Raw genomic sequence first — 15,393 nt, 5'->3', positions numbered from 1 at the left:
AGGCAGATAGGACCTTTTACATGAGCTCATACTTGTTCTATTCCCTTGCTAGAACCTATAGATACAAAGGCCTCACATGTAGAGGGGAAGTGGGAAATTAAGAGAATCAATTTCCTCTCTACGATTGTTACCCTCAGCTGCACATGGAAGAAAAGTTACATTTCAAGAGGATAAATGATACATTTTTTATGCATATCACACGAACACTACAAGGTGGATTACATCAGAGACTCTCTCAAGAGTCTATGAACTTCATAAGCAGATTCGGGTATTGGTATATTAAATACCCGAAATTCACCTATATCAGAATTCAGGGATTCTCCGGCTCTCCCTATAAGCTCCCAGTCTACCCTACCAACCGAGTTGTGCTACTAGAAGTTGTGAGGCAACTAGAGGGCTATGTGACAGTTCAGAGAGATAAGCAAAAGAAGGCAGGAACATCCTCTCTCACAATTTGAAAAAAGTAGAAGGAATGGTATTCGAGCACAAAACTGATTTGGAAGATTATTGGGCTAATGCAGCCGATAGTTTCGAAATCAGAAGAAGATTTTGGTCAAGGATTCCCCTAAGTATGGTGAGAGCAACAGAAGTATTCAGAGTTGCTGATCAAATAGAAGACAGTCCTGAGCTTCAGCAGTCAGGCTTTGAGAAGATAAGAAATGAGCCACTAGCCTTGGTTGATTGGTCAGAAGGAGAAAAGTCAAATTTGGTAGACCTTATGAGATCAGTGGTTGAATACTCCAAGTGGTGGACATCTGAGAAGACAAAGCAACTGAAGTCCAAAGATGTTGCCCTGACTTATGATTTAATGGGAATGGATGACTCTATGTCTTCCAACCCTTGTATCTCTACACACAATGCTCGGAATCCAAAGAGTGTTGGGTCCCAGAAAAGAAAGGAACTAGTTGGAAGCTCTGGAAAGGCCAAGGGAAAGAAAGTTGTTGGGGAAAGATGTGAATCCAACGAAGGTCATTCCATTTTGAGTGCCGCATCTGTTGTACCTGACCAAAATGTAGTTGACGAATAGGAGATGGACACAGATATGGGAAATAATGAAGTAAGAGTGCCTTCTTCGATTGAAGAAATAATGAGAGAAGCTGTCCAAAACCCAGACAAGGAACAAGTTCTTAACAAAGCCACAGAAGTTGAAGAACCTAAGCCCCCAATAGTTTTCCTTGATGGTATAGTTACTGGACCAGGAGGAACAAATGGTGGATTTGATCAAAATACTGTGGAGCAGTCAACCATTCCCGATTGGTTGAGAGAAAGGATAAGGGCTAAGGTTCCTAATGAAACCCATTTTGAAGAGAATACGACAGCATTTTTGGCAAAGGTGAATGAACCAGTCGTAATTAAACCACCTAAGCCAGCTAGAAAATTATCTTCGATTCAGAGGGATAGTGCAGGGTTTAGAACGGTTCAGATAGTTGTGCCGAAAGAAAGTAAGACTCGGGACAATATTGCCTCAGAAGATTATAAGATTACTACTGTAGAGTTGGGTAAGCCTACTCGGGACCAAGAAGTCCAATACTTTGACGACTCTTGCAACGCCCTCAAGGCAAGGCTGGCCAAGGAGAAGGAAAAAAGAAAGAAGGTTGAGGAAGAGAATCAGCAGTGGGGGAAATATGTTCTCCATCTAACCAAGCCACTTAACCATGAGATACCAGTCACCCTCCACAGCCTCTTCAGCAAGAGTCGATGAAAGATTACGACGACATGAAGGGCACGTTCACACAAGCTAAGGAATGGATCTCAGATGCTTTGGTACGTGCTGACATACTTGTGGAAAATTTGGTATCAGCACATGAGTCTTCTTCTTCATTAGTAAGCAGAATTCAAGACTTGGCTACAAACTGGGAAGATATTGAAGAAATCCAAGATGAAATACTTCCACAATCGAGGGTTATCCGAGGTTTGTCAAAGCGAAGCTTGGTAGATGCAGGTATGATTTTAACACTTGGTATTATGCTTTGGTCACCAGGATTGAAGTCCTAAAGAAATCTAAAACTAAGTGTTTTGAGACGGAGGAAAGTGTCAGAGAGATTTTAAGTAAGGTATTTCGTGTAGCATCAAAGATTCGTAAGAAAGAGGGTATACGAGAAAAACACCTGCAGGCAGAGAACCTAAGAGCCAGAATTCAGTCAAGCTTTTTCAAAGACTCGGGAATGATTGATAAGGGCGATCTCTCAAGGATTGCAAGTTTTCTCCTCATTGACAAGAACTTTCTTGCCCAGGCAATTGAGTGGGAAGGCATCCTCACCACGTGTACTGATGATGTGGACATCGTCGACTTCCAGATTAGTAACCTACCAAGTGTCACTATGGAAGAGGTTCAGCTCATCGTGTCCAGATACATTGAAACTGCAAAAGGGGAAACTGGACACTCACCTCAGTGACAATAGCAGCTATGCCACATGTCATTCTTTTGTCTGTTCTGACTGATAGAGTTTTGAGAAACCCTAATTAGGGTTTATAACTTTCAATATGGGCCCTTGATCACTGTTTGATCTCGGTCGTTCATTATTTTCTGAAAAACTATATAAGACTACCTCCTCTCATTTGGAGAGTGTGAGGTTTTTGATATATTGTTGCGTGAAGGTCATTTTTTCAAATAATATATTGCATGTGTGCTTTCTCTTAAGGCTTTGTAATCTCTATTGTTTGAGTGATTAGCATGGTTTCAATTTCCTCAACACATTAGTTAAAGTTAATTTAGATTTGCTTTCATGTTGCTAGAATTGAATGAAGGATTTGATAAGTATTAATTAACGGTGTATCTTTGCTCATACTTTTGGTGAATGGATGATTTCCATTTCACTGTGCAAAGTTAGTCTGAGCCTATCCCATGTGTATGCCAACATTTCGATCATAAGCACAACCCATTGAAGATTGCATCCGCTTTGTGTAGTTGTCCTTAGTGTGGCGAAGCAAAGTGCGGTTTCCCAAGAACACCTAGTTAATACCATCTCCGGAATTCGTAGGTTTAGATCAGTTTTCTTAACCCTATACCTTTTTCCCTTTTTGAAAGTCTAAATCTCGAAAATCAAAAAAAAAAAAGAGAAAGAGCCTAAATCGATAAATCTATCTAAGTCCAGAAGCTTGAAAGACATTTGTAAACGTAAGTCCCCCTTGAGATTTTCAGCAAACACTACCCAAGTAGCTATCCCACTAAAGTTGCTTTTTCGCACATATAGACCTTAATATCAGTAGTGATTTTTTAGGAGAGGATAGAATACCTTTGGGTATCTTATTCTAATGTTTGGTAGATGATAAAACGTACACCAACAGTACTCTTCACGAATATAACAGTGCACACATTGGTTGGTTTCAGTGCATAGGACAGTACTCACATGATTTTGGTCATATATATGTATACATTGACAGTGAATGGTAATAGTGATGGTAATGATACATTATGCACAGTGACTTTCTTGTTAACAATGAACATCTTGAACTTGGCATAGTGACAGTGTAATAGTGACATCTTGTTTACATGAGCATCATTTCTTCTTGGTTTCATCACATGATACATTATGCAGATCGCTCTTGGGTACAGGTACACAGTGATTATATGTTGTCTCTCTTGAGGCATTGTCATTTGGTTCATTATGATTGTATGATCTTTATACTATTAACGCTTTATGTATCTTTGTTACTAATAGGAGTTAATGACTTGTTAGCATCTTCATGGGGAAACAGTGAAAGATTCCTCGCTAAGTATGGCGCCTTGTAAAGATGGTTAAGCACCACAAGGCCACCTCATGATAATGGTTAAGGACCATCGGTTAAGGACCACATGACACTAAGGAGGATAAGGTCGTGACCTTGGGCCTAGGGTTGAGGGTCAAGGGCACCCTATTGCAGCTCCCCTACTATCTCCATATTGATCAATTGTTCAAGTGAATCAATCATAAGGTGTGAGAGGTTGACATGATGGAGGGGAACAGCATAAAGCCCTAACTAGGTACACCACCTCATGATGATAGTTGAGGACCATCAGCTAAGGACCACATGAGACCACAGAGCATAAAGTCCTGCTGTTGGGCCTAGCGTAGAGGATATTTGGGGCACCTCATCATGTCTCCAACACAACCCTCATTATGGTTGAGTTTCCATGTAATCACTGAAATTTGTTGTGTAGATCAATATATATATTTCCTAACCCTAGAATTGGATGTATTTCATGAGTTATATCTACATAATTGTCTAATCTGATTGTAGGTTTCCAGAACAGGCTTATCTCATCTTATTCTTGAGTGAAGATTATATCTCTAATCTATGTTTTTCCCTTGTTTCATTCTGGATTTGTGAACTTCGGGCAAAGTATAAGGTGATCCCAAAAGGGGGCATTACAGCTAGCTAGGTCGTAGCATTTAAAAATGCCTCTCCCATTTAACATCAATAAACAAAAAGAACTGCATGTACACATTCTCAATTGTCAAACAGAGTGTGCTCCACCTTCAATTGGAAGGCAATCCAAGAACGATGCAGCTTCATCAATGATCCAAATACAAGCACCTTCAGATTAGTTTCACACCTTTGCAACTGAATTCACAGCTTACACAACATCCCTCCTATGCCTTGCCGATTCCATGCCATACCACTCTCTCATCTTTGAAGACTGTAAACTTCACAATATTTATGAGTAGGGCTACACTAAGTCACCAGGTTCGGCCGAATTTCAACCTTGAAGTTTGAAATTCGCCGAACTTAAAACATTCAACAAAAACCCTAAAAAATTCGATTAAATTCGAATAAAAGTTTAGGGTAGCCGAAAAGCGTTTTTTTCCTCTTGCGTTTTAGGGTTTCGTCGAGGTTTTAATAAATACAGGCGGCCACATGGGTTTCCATTGCTATTGCAGTCACGGGAGTTGCCAGTCTTAATTGGAACTTTAACAAGGCTTAGGGACCACATCCTTGCTAATACAAGGGGTCCAGGTGGAGGTGTTCAAGCATGCATAGGTGCAACTCCAGAACTTAAAGCTATTCTAGAGAAAGAGTTGGTTGCTTCAACGGTAGGCAAAATGAAGAAGGCACAAAAGAAACAGAGAATTGAAGGAGATATATCTAGATTCACATCTGTCATGTCTTCCTCTTCTGTGCAATCCAAACCGGTGAGTGTATCAAAACAGAGTGGAACACTGAACAACTTTTGGAAACCAGTAAAGAAACAACAGGTGGATGATGCAGTTGCTGATTTGTTTTACACAAGTGTTATTCCATTCAATGTTGCGAGAAATCCTCATTTTCGTAATGCAGTTCAGAAAATTGTAGAGTTTGGCAAAGGGTACACACCCCCAGGTTCAGAGGCTATCTAGACAACTCTTTTGCAGAGGTCAAAAGATAGAGTGACTGAAAAATTAGCTGATGTCAAAGCCACTTGGAAGGAAACAAGTTGCACTATATTGAGTGATGGATGGTCAGATATGTGTCAAAGGCCATTGATTAATGTTTTGGTGTCTTGTCCTGAAGGTGTTGTGTTTTTGAAAGTCATTGACACCATGAACCACAAGAAAACTTCAGAGTATATTTTTCAAATATTAGAGGAAGCCATTCTTGAAGTAGGGGTGGAAAATGTGGTTCAAGTGGTAACTGATAGTGCAGCAAATTGTGTGGGAGCTGGGAGGCTGATTGTAGAGAAGTACCCACAGATATATGGGAGCCCATGTGCAGCCCATTGTCTCGATTTGTTGGTTCATGACTTGGCTAAATTCCCATGGGTAAATGAAGCTATTCATAGAGGGAGAGCAATTGCAAATTTCATACGGAATCATCGTCTCACATTGAGTATTTATAGGCAGCATGCATCAAAGGAATTGTTGAGGCCTTGTGAAACAAGATTTGCTTCATATTATATCACTTTGAAAAGAGTGGTTGAAGAAAAAGCAGCTTTGAGATCTGTTACTTGTTCCAATCAGTGGGAAAGTTCAGTGCTTTCTAAAGGCCCTAAGGGGAAGAACATAGAGCAAATCATCCTAAACAGCAATTTCTGGGAAAGTGCAGCAAAAGTCTTGCTTGTATGTGAGCCAATTGTTGATGTGCTTCGTATGGTTGATGGTGACACTCCTTGCCTTGGCATGCTTTATGAAAGCATAGACCGGTGTAAGGAATCTATTCAAAAAGCACTAAATAATGAAGAAGCAGAATATATGCAGATATGGGAGACAGTTGATTGCAGATGGAAAATGATGCACACACCTTTTTTGCAGCAGCTTGCTTTTTGGAGCCTAAAGTTGTTTTCTATTGATAGAAGGGGTGATAATGAAATCATGGCAGGGCTTTACCAAGCCATTAGCAGGTATGTAATAGATCCAAAAATTGCAGCACTAATCAGAGATCAAAGTTGGCAATACAAGAGAGGGGAAGGGATGTTTGGAGGGGTAGAAGCCAAATATGACTCGCCACGTATGCCTGGATATAGATGGTGGATCGCTTATGGATCATCACCTCCTGAACTGCAAGAGTTTGCTATTCGAATTTTGAGTCAGGGAGCAAGTTCATCAGCTTGTGAGAGGAACTGGAGTTGCTTTGACCACATTCATTCCAAAAAGAGGAACAAATTGCTGACTGGAAAGTTGGGAGATCTTGTCTATGTTCGCAACAATTTGAAATTGTTGATGAACAAATCAGCAAAGAACACTTCTTTAGAACAAACTCTTGAAGGCATAGCAATGCCAGATGCAGATGAGCCCGACTTTGCAGATGATGAACTGAGTAGTGATACAGATGATGATGATTTGGCATCCCAGCCAAGTGCTCTTGATGATTTAGAGTTATTTTAAAGTTCTAAAGTTTTTTACTGTTATTGTACCTTTTTGACAAAAGAACATCTTTGCAATTGTGAAAGCATATGTTTCCTATGGTTTATATTTTATAAATGTGTCATCTTTTTGTAATGATTTCAAATCTATTTATCAATGTTAAACTATTTAGGCAATTTTATAGATATATTTATTAAAAAATTTAAAAAATTACATATGGCGAATTTAATTCGAATTTTATACATTTCGATTTTTTTCCGCATCGAACTTCATTCGAATTTCAAAGTTGTCGAACTTCGAATTCGAATTCAAACCTGGTGACTTAGGGGCTACATATAGCACCTCAGCATATGGGGCTCCACATACTGCAATACAAAGTTAGATCATCAATGGGATCCACATCCTGCAACCATATGACACCTCATCTTCAATCCTGAAAAGCAGTTAAAGAAGGCGAAACAGTTGGAATATGGATGAACTCTATAATTTTCAGTTCCTGCTAAATGATTGTAAATATATTTTTCTTCTTCTCCTCGATTCTAATCATCAAGAGATGCATGTTGATCATATACAGCGAGGATCTCAGCAACACGTTTTCAATGCCATACAATCCTTCTCAAGATTAGCCACATGAGAATAACAGTCTTAGATTCTAAATACAGAATTGTACTCTTTATGTATCATATCCTATTCAAGATGAATATAAGTGATTTATTTTGTTATCTATTGTTTTTATTCAATGTGCAATGGTACTCCAGCATCTGTTCATTCCAAAATTGCATGGACATGGATACGGATACAAATATGGATACGGTATCGGATACAAATACAGCAATTTTGTAAGACCCCAACATGGACGCGGCTGGATGCGACATTCATTAAAAACACATACATATATATTTAACACAATTTACTAAGTTACTAGAGGAGATTTTCATTACTTCAAAAGCAATATAGACACATAATTGCTACATAATTTATTATAAGTTGATTTAACAATTTATAATATTCAAAATAGTAGAGTTGCATGGGAAGATAACCCAAAAAAATAGGTCATTGAAATAGAAAAACATTTCATTTGTCTTTCTCATTTGGTGTAGGTTTTGTTTATACCCCTTTTTTTTTAAATTGCATGAAGTTTTTTAAACTTAAATTTAGGAAGATTTACATCAAATTTTAAAAAAATCAAATCATATTGTATTTGGCACGGTTGGAAAATCAAAGTGTTTTGGACACACGTGGGTATAGTATCCGATGTGTATCCAGGCCGTATCGGATACGGGGATACCCACGCCCAGGGAGGGACAAAGGAGTATCCGGCTACTTTGGTTCATTCATTTCCATTACATATAAAGCATAATTTGCAAGTTAATTTGTGGATCCTCCTCTATGCGACTCCTAGGATTAACACTCACCATTATTAGCAAAGCATAACTCACTCTCACACCATCCATAGTGAGTTCCACACCATTTGATATAATTATTGTCACGGCATCCTATCATTCGATTTCCATTAGTTCTAATTGTTCATGAGTAGTCATTTGTAGAATTATAATGAACACATAAACCCAACTAAGTTTCAGTAAAAAGAACAATGGCACAAGACCAAGATGACAACAATGCAAAGAAACCAATTTCAGTGGAAATCAAAAGGCCAGTCCAAGAAGCCTTAAAGAACAGAGAAAAAAAAGTGTTTTCATAATTCAGTGACCTAATGCTTCGACTAAGTCCAACTAAATCAACAACAAGTCAAAATCCAAGTCAATCTCAACACCCCACTGAACAAAGGCAAGATTGATGTCAAGGCACTGGATTTGTGGCTTTGGCAGTAAAAGTCTTTCTACAACATGAACAAGTTCACAAATACATCAAAAAATAGGCTCACCTATGCAACTCTAAAGATGCCCAATCTGATACTTTGTTGGTGGAAATCTTTATTTGCTAGAGAAAAAGTGAACTCAAACCAATTGATACATGATCCAAGTTCACTAAGGTGATACATCCTCAATGCTATCCTCTCAAGCACCACCATGATATGTATAAAATATTGCGGTGGTTGCAACCCAAGAAGACAAGTCAGCACCACATAAAACAAATGAGTTCCATGAGATAGACATGCTGAAAGTCATGAACTACACTAGAGGGTCTTCATCACTATATACCAGCCACTATCCAGTTCCTACTGTACAAAATATTGGGGGAAACATATAAACAATCTATCAATTGATAAATGAGCAAAAAAGAAGAAAAATGCTTTAAACCAAACCCAATACAATTCTTCAAGAAATACTTGAGTTTTCTCTGCATAACAGAAACCCTGGAATGGGTATGCTTCACCTATGCCTCATGCAAGTACACAAAAAACAATTGCTTCCCCAAAGCAAGAGATAAAAATGATGCAGCTCAGAATTTGCCATGACGAACTAGACTGTCATGCACAAAAGATTATGCTTGCTCAGACTTTGCAGCTCGCAGCCAAGGAGGAGCAAAACACCAATCAAGATGTTATAACTTGCTTTGAACATCAATATTCAACAAACATGCATTGATGTTGAAGAACAAGAGGATCTTTTCCACAACAAACATTAGGGAAAAGGACAGCTGCTCTATGCAATCATCAACATTGGAAGCCAGAAACATATCATTACACAAGACATTGACAAACATCCAGAGCTTACAAAAAAAGAACACCCTCAGCCTTACTTGGATGGTTTCAACAAGGATGAGAACTCAAGGTTTCTTGCTATTGCACGTTTGAATATGATTACTTACCCATGTGACATTCTAATGCTTGCAATGTAGTGCACTCAAAATCAACAACGTTTTTGCTGAGAAATATTTGTATGACAGAGATGCTAAATGACAATGTTGGTCCATCAAGGTTCATATAGTTGAGTGAAAGCCTATTTGTGTGGAATAGCTAGACAAGGCCTCAAAGCTTTCCTTAGAAAGAATGATGTACCTATGCTAGCGGAGCAAGTGATCACAGAAGAAAAACCTGACAAATACATCCGAGTTTCAAAACCACGCGAGCAACTCACGAGTTAACTCACAATTCCCTGCAAACGAAAACTTGCCCTTTTACCTGTGAAAACTCATTATGAAACTCGCCAAACTCGTTGTTTAACTCACCAGACTCACAGAAAAAAACAACGCAGGCCTGAAAAAGCAAAAAAAGGGTCAAAATGCCAATCAAATGCAGGCAAAATGCAAGCAAATCTGTAGTGCTTAAAATGCAGGCAAAACATGATTACTGAATTTTGTAATTGACTTTTGCTAAAAAAAAGTGGTTTTTAAGAAATTCTAGTACTTTTTATGTTGCCGAGTCAAAAATATTGGGCTTGCTGAGTACTCTGAGTTTGAGTCTACAAACTATGGCATGTATTATGGAGTAAGAGCAAGCAGATGAACTAGCAGGCCGTAGAACAAATCATCCCTTAGCAAAATGAAGATCAATGGGGATGAAGCCCCCTATTCCCATAACTAATCCCAATGTAGTGGCAGAGAGGCACCCATTTTTTTCCACATTTAAAAGTAAAAAACCCACTACAAACAAAAGACCAAAGGAACCTTTGGAGACTACATTTCAAAATGAGATTCAAGACATTATGTATCAACACATAGCAAGATGCATCTAAGCAAAATCAAACAGGTTGGCTTTCAATGTTGTTCGCTCACCATATTGGCAAGAAATGGTGAGAATAATTAATGAAGCTCCCCAAGGGACCAAGTTATGAAAAGGTGTGTGACACCTTATTACAAATATAAGTTAAGCTTGTTGAAGATTCATTGAAGCCCAAAAGGGATTCATAGGTCAAGTTAAGGGTGTCCATTGTTTCCGATAGGTGGAAAGATGCTAAAAATGAGCCCTTGATCAAACTCATAGCAATGTCCCTAAGGAGGCAATGTTCTTGACAAAGCAGCCAAATACTCCTCTGTCCCTCCCTGGGCACACGTATCCTCGTATCCAAAATGGATACATATCCGATACGGCCCAGATAAACATGGGATATTGTACCCACATGTGTCCAAAATACTTTGATTTTCCAACCGTGCCAAATACAATGTGATTCGATTTTTTTAAAATTTGACATAAATCTTCCTAAATTTAAGTTTTAAAAACTTCATTCATGCAATTTAAAAATAAATGGGTATAAACAAAACCTACACCAAATGAGAAAGACAAATGAAATGTTTTTCTATTTCAATGACCTATTTTTTGGGGTTATCTTCCCTTGTAACTCTACTATTTATCCATATTATAAATTGTTAAATCAACTTATAATTATTTATGTAGCAATTATGTGTCTATATTGCTCTTGAAGTAATGAAAATCTCCTCTAGTAACTTAGTAAATTGTATTAAATATGTGTATGTGTTTTTTATGAATGTAGTATCCAGTCGTGTCCATATTGGGAGTCTTAAAAAATTCCCATATCCGTATCTGATACCGTATCCATATTTGTATCCATATGCGCATCCATGCAATTTTGATTTTTGATAACCATGGATTTTACGGAGTAAGTGAAAGATAGTCAATTTATTGCTAATATTCACATTGCAGCCATTAAAAAAGTGGGACCACATAACGTTGTTCAAATCATAAAGAATAATACAAAGAATTGCTAAGTTGTTGTGTTGTTGGTTGAGGAAAGCTATTCACACATCTTTTGAACACCTTGTGCAATCCACTCTCTCAACCTTATGGTACAAAAGATCGGAATATAATTGATTGGATTAAAGAGTTGTATGCAAACACTAAGGAGATCCAAATATTTGTCACCAACCACCACATCACAAGGCAAAATTAGATCATTTTCAAACTTGGAGCTATTGAAGGTAAGTGAAATAGTATAAAATTATATATTTTAGTTTCACTTTAGTTACTTGAAAAAAAAACATTTAACTTAGTTACTTTAGTCAATTTGATTGTTTATTCTACTTCTTCTCTAAAGTTTGTTTTAATTATTTGGATTTTGCATTTTTAAAAATCTTACTAAGACCCATTTTGCCTCTAATATAATTATCTTGAGACAACTTGTGAAAGTTCAAGAAGCACTTTTTAACATGGTCATTAGCCAAACTTGGTCCTGTTGGTGTCTGTTTTATCATCTTCCAAACATTAGAATAAAGTACCCAAAGATAATTTATCCTCTCTTGAAAAATCACCGCGTATGCTAAGATTGCTAGAAGATCATATAGCGATTCCAAGGTTTCTTTTGTCAGGTCTTGACGTGTGGATAAGCTCAATGGGCTTTGTGATTTGCTGGTAATACACACAGGGACTTATGCAGGAACGAATTGTCAACAACTTTGGGATTTAGATGGATTTGTCAATTAAAGCTCTCTCTTTCTTTCTTTTTGGGGGATTTTCGAGGTTTAAGACTTTCAAAAAAAACCAAAGGGATAAGGGTTGAGAATTCTACTCTAATCCTATGAATTCCAGAGACGGTATTGATTTGGTGAACTCAATAGCCACACTTTGCTTCGCCTCACTTAAGACAACTACACAAAGTGGATGCAATCTTCAAGGGATGTGCTTATGATCAGAAGTTTAAGCATACACAAAATGAAAAGCTCAAACTAACTTTGCACAGTAAACGAAAATCATCCATTCATCAAAAGTATGAGCGGAGATACACCATAAACCGATACTTATCAAATCTTTCATTCAATCTAATAACATGAAATAAATTCTAACTAATGTATTGAAGAAATGGAAAACCTTGCTTAATCACTCAAACAATAGGGATTACAAAGCCTTAAGAGAAAGCACACATGTAATATATTATCTGGAAATGACCTTCATGCAACAATATTTCAAAAACCTCACTCTCTCCAAATGAGAGGAGGCAACCTTATATAGGAGTCCAAAATTTTGAACGGCCAAGATCGAACAATGATCAAGGGCTCAGATTAAAAGTTCAAAACCCTAACTAGGGTTTCCCCAAACTCTAACAGTTAAAATGAACAAGAAGGAGACAAGTGGCGCAGCTGCTATTCTCACTGAGGTGAATGTCCAGTTTCCTTCTTTGTAGATTCGATGTACCTGGACACAAGAAGTCGCACCTCCTCTATGGTGACACTTGGCAAGTTACTAATTTGGAAGTTGACCATATCCACGTCATCAGTACAGGTGGCGAGAGTGTCTTCTCGGCCAGTTGCTTGTGTTAGGAATTTTTCGTCTATGCGTATGAAGCTCGAAACTCTGGAGAGATCCTCCGTGAGAATTGGCCCTGAAACTTTGAAGAAGTTTCCTTGAACTTTGGCCCTTAAATTCTCCACATGCAGATGCTTCTCTCGCACCTCATCCTGTTGCAATATCTCAGCTGCCACAAAGAAGACCTTGTCTTGAATATCTCTGATGGTCTTTTCAATTTCTGAACACTTAGCCTCGGATTTTCTCAAAGATTCAACCCTTGTAACCAAGGCAAAGTACCAAGTGCTGAAATCATATAGGTCACCAGGCTGGATGACTTTTCTGTCTATAAGATCCTGCTGAGAAAGTCCTCTAATTGCTTTCAGATATGGAATGATTCCTCTGTGAATATCTTCAACATCTTCCCAGGCTTCAGCCATGTCTTGAATTCAGCTCAATAAGGAAGATGTGGAGTCATGCGTTGATATCAGGTTGTCAATAAGTATGCCAACACGTTTTGAGGCATCAACCGTCCATTCCTTAGCTTCTCTAAAAGTTGTCTTCATGTCCTCATAATCCTTTAATGATTCTTGTGGAAGAGGTATGGGCGGAGCAACAGGGACCTCCTCCTGATCTATAGGTTTTGTCAAATGTTGAACATATCCCTTCCATTGCTTATTTTCATCTTCAACCTTCTTTCTTTTTTCCTTTTCCTTAGCTAGTCTTGCCTTGAGAGCGTTGCAAGAATCATCAAAATCTTTGATCTCTTGGGCCTGAGTAGGCTTACCCAAATTTACAGTAGTGATTTCATAATCCTCAGGAGTGATGTTATCCTGAGTTTTCCCTGCCTAAGGTACTGCCACCTGAACTGTCCTGCATCCTGCACTATCTCTCTGGATCAAGGAGAATCTCTTGGCTAGCTTGGGTGTCTTCATCTTGCTGGATTTATCTAACTCGGCCAAAAGTTCAACTCTATTATCTATATGGTGAACCTCTTTAGGAACTTTGGCTTTAATTATTTCTCTCAACCAATCAGGAATGGTTGACTGCTCCACGCCACTCTCATCAAAATTATGTTCTACCTCCTTTGGTCCAGTGACTATGCCATCCAAGAATTCTCTTGGCTACTCCAAGTTCTCAACTTCGACAACTTCAGCCACTTTGGGTTCTTGCCCTGGTTCCTGAAATGGGAACTGAACTGGTTCCTCCGCGATCTCCTTAATGACAGGAGAAGGAACTCTCATTTCATGTTCTTCTGTCTCAACATCATGCTCTTGCTCATCAATTATCACTCTCAGCGGCGTGGTAGAGGAAGCACTTATGGTCGAGTGACGTTCTCTTGTCTGTTGTGGTCCACCTACATCTACCTCTCCAGCAACCTTCTTTCCTTTTGCCCTCAGTAAATTTGAAGTGTGCTATTTTCTTTTCCTCAATCCCACACTTTCAAGGTTCCTGTGGCCGCTGGACGTTACACCATGATTTGAGGACATAGATTCATCTGTCCCCATAAGATCATATGTGAAAGTAACATTCTTCGCCTTAAGTTCCTTTGTCTTTTGAGCTGCCCACCATTTGGAATATTCAATTACTAGCCTCATAAGGTCTCCAAGGTTAGACCTCTCAACTTCTGACCAATCAATGGGGGCAAGGGGCCCATTTTTCAAGACGGCATAGTGTGGTTGCTCGTACTCACTGAACTCTTCAAGCTGGTTTGCTACCCGAAATACTTCAGAAACTTTGATCAAATTTAGCGGAATTCTAGACCACAACCTCCTCCTTATGTTGAAGTTGTCAACAGCATTGGCCCAATAATCTTCTAAGTCTAGCCTATGCTCAAATTTTACTTCATTTACTTTCCCCATTTTATGAAAAGGGTCAAAATGACTCCTAGCCTAGTACTGGAAAAATGGATACCACTGGATCTCCTTATCAGCAAATGCAGAAGCTTGAGATGAAGGACATGTTTCTAACCCATTCCCAATAGTAAGCGAAGATGCTCTTGTCTTCTATTTTTTTCTCTTGACACTCATAAAATTTTCTAACTGTCGTACTACCTCGAGTAGTACCATCTTGTTCATAGGAAACATAGGCAATTAGTATGGCTGTCCTGAGAATCCCTGAATCCTCAGATAAGTAAACCTGGGGTACTAGATAAACCAATATCCAAATCTACTAATGAAGTCCATCGACTCTTGAGAGAGTCGCTGATGGGTACCACCTTGTAGGTTTCTGGTGATATGCATCAGGAATGCATAATTAACTCTCTTTAAGTGGAACGTTTCTTCTAAATGCAGCTGGGGATAGCAATCATAAACAGGAAACTGGTTTTTTTGTTTTGTTCCCGGCAACGCCTCTACATACAATACCTTTGTACCTATATGTTCTAGCCAAAGAATAGAACAAGTAGGAACTCATCTAGAAAGTCCTATTCTTTTGCAAATTTCTCAATTGATCATCAAGGTTATCACTAATAATCCTTGCCCAGTTGATCAT

General features: G+C 38.5%; 1 protein-coding gene across 3 annotated transcripts in view; it reads right to left on the bottom strand.

Moving 5' to 3' along the window:
- Positions 1 to 15,393, bottom strand: part of LOC131034768 (transcriptional elongation regulator MINIYO) — a 148,808-nt gene that overhangs the window by 78,771 nt on the left and 54,644 nt on the right. The gene's annotated exons all lie outside the window — the stretch shown is intronic.

This window comes from Cryptomeria japonica, chromosome 5 (assembly GCF_030272615.1).
Source record: "Cryptomeria japonica chromosome 5, Sugi_1.0, whole genome shotgun sequence".
NCBI classification, from domain to species: Eukaryota; Viridiplantae; Streptophyta; class Pinopsida; order Cupressales; family Cupressaceae; genus Cryptomeria; species Cryptomeria japonica.
Note: the sequence above shows the minus strand (reverse complement) of the source record. Positions and strands in the feature narration are given on the sequence as shown.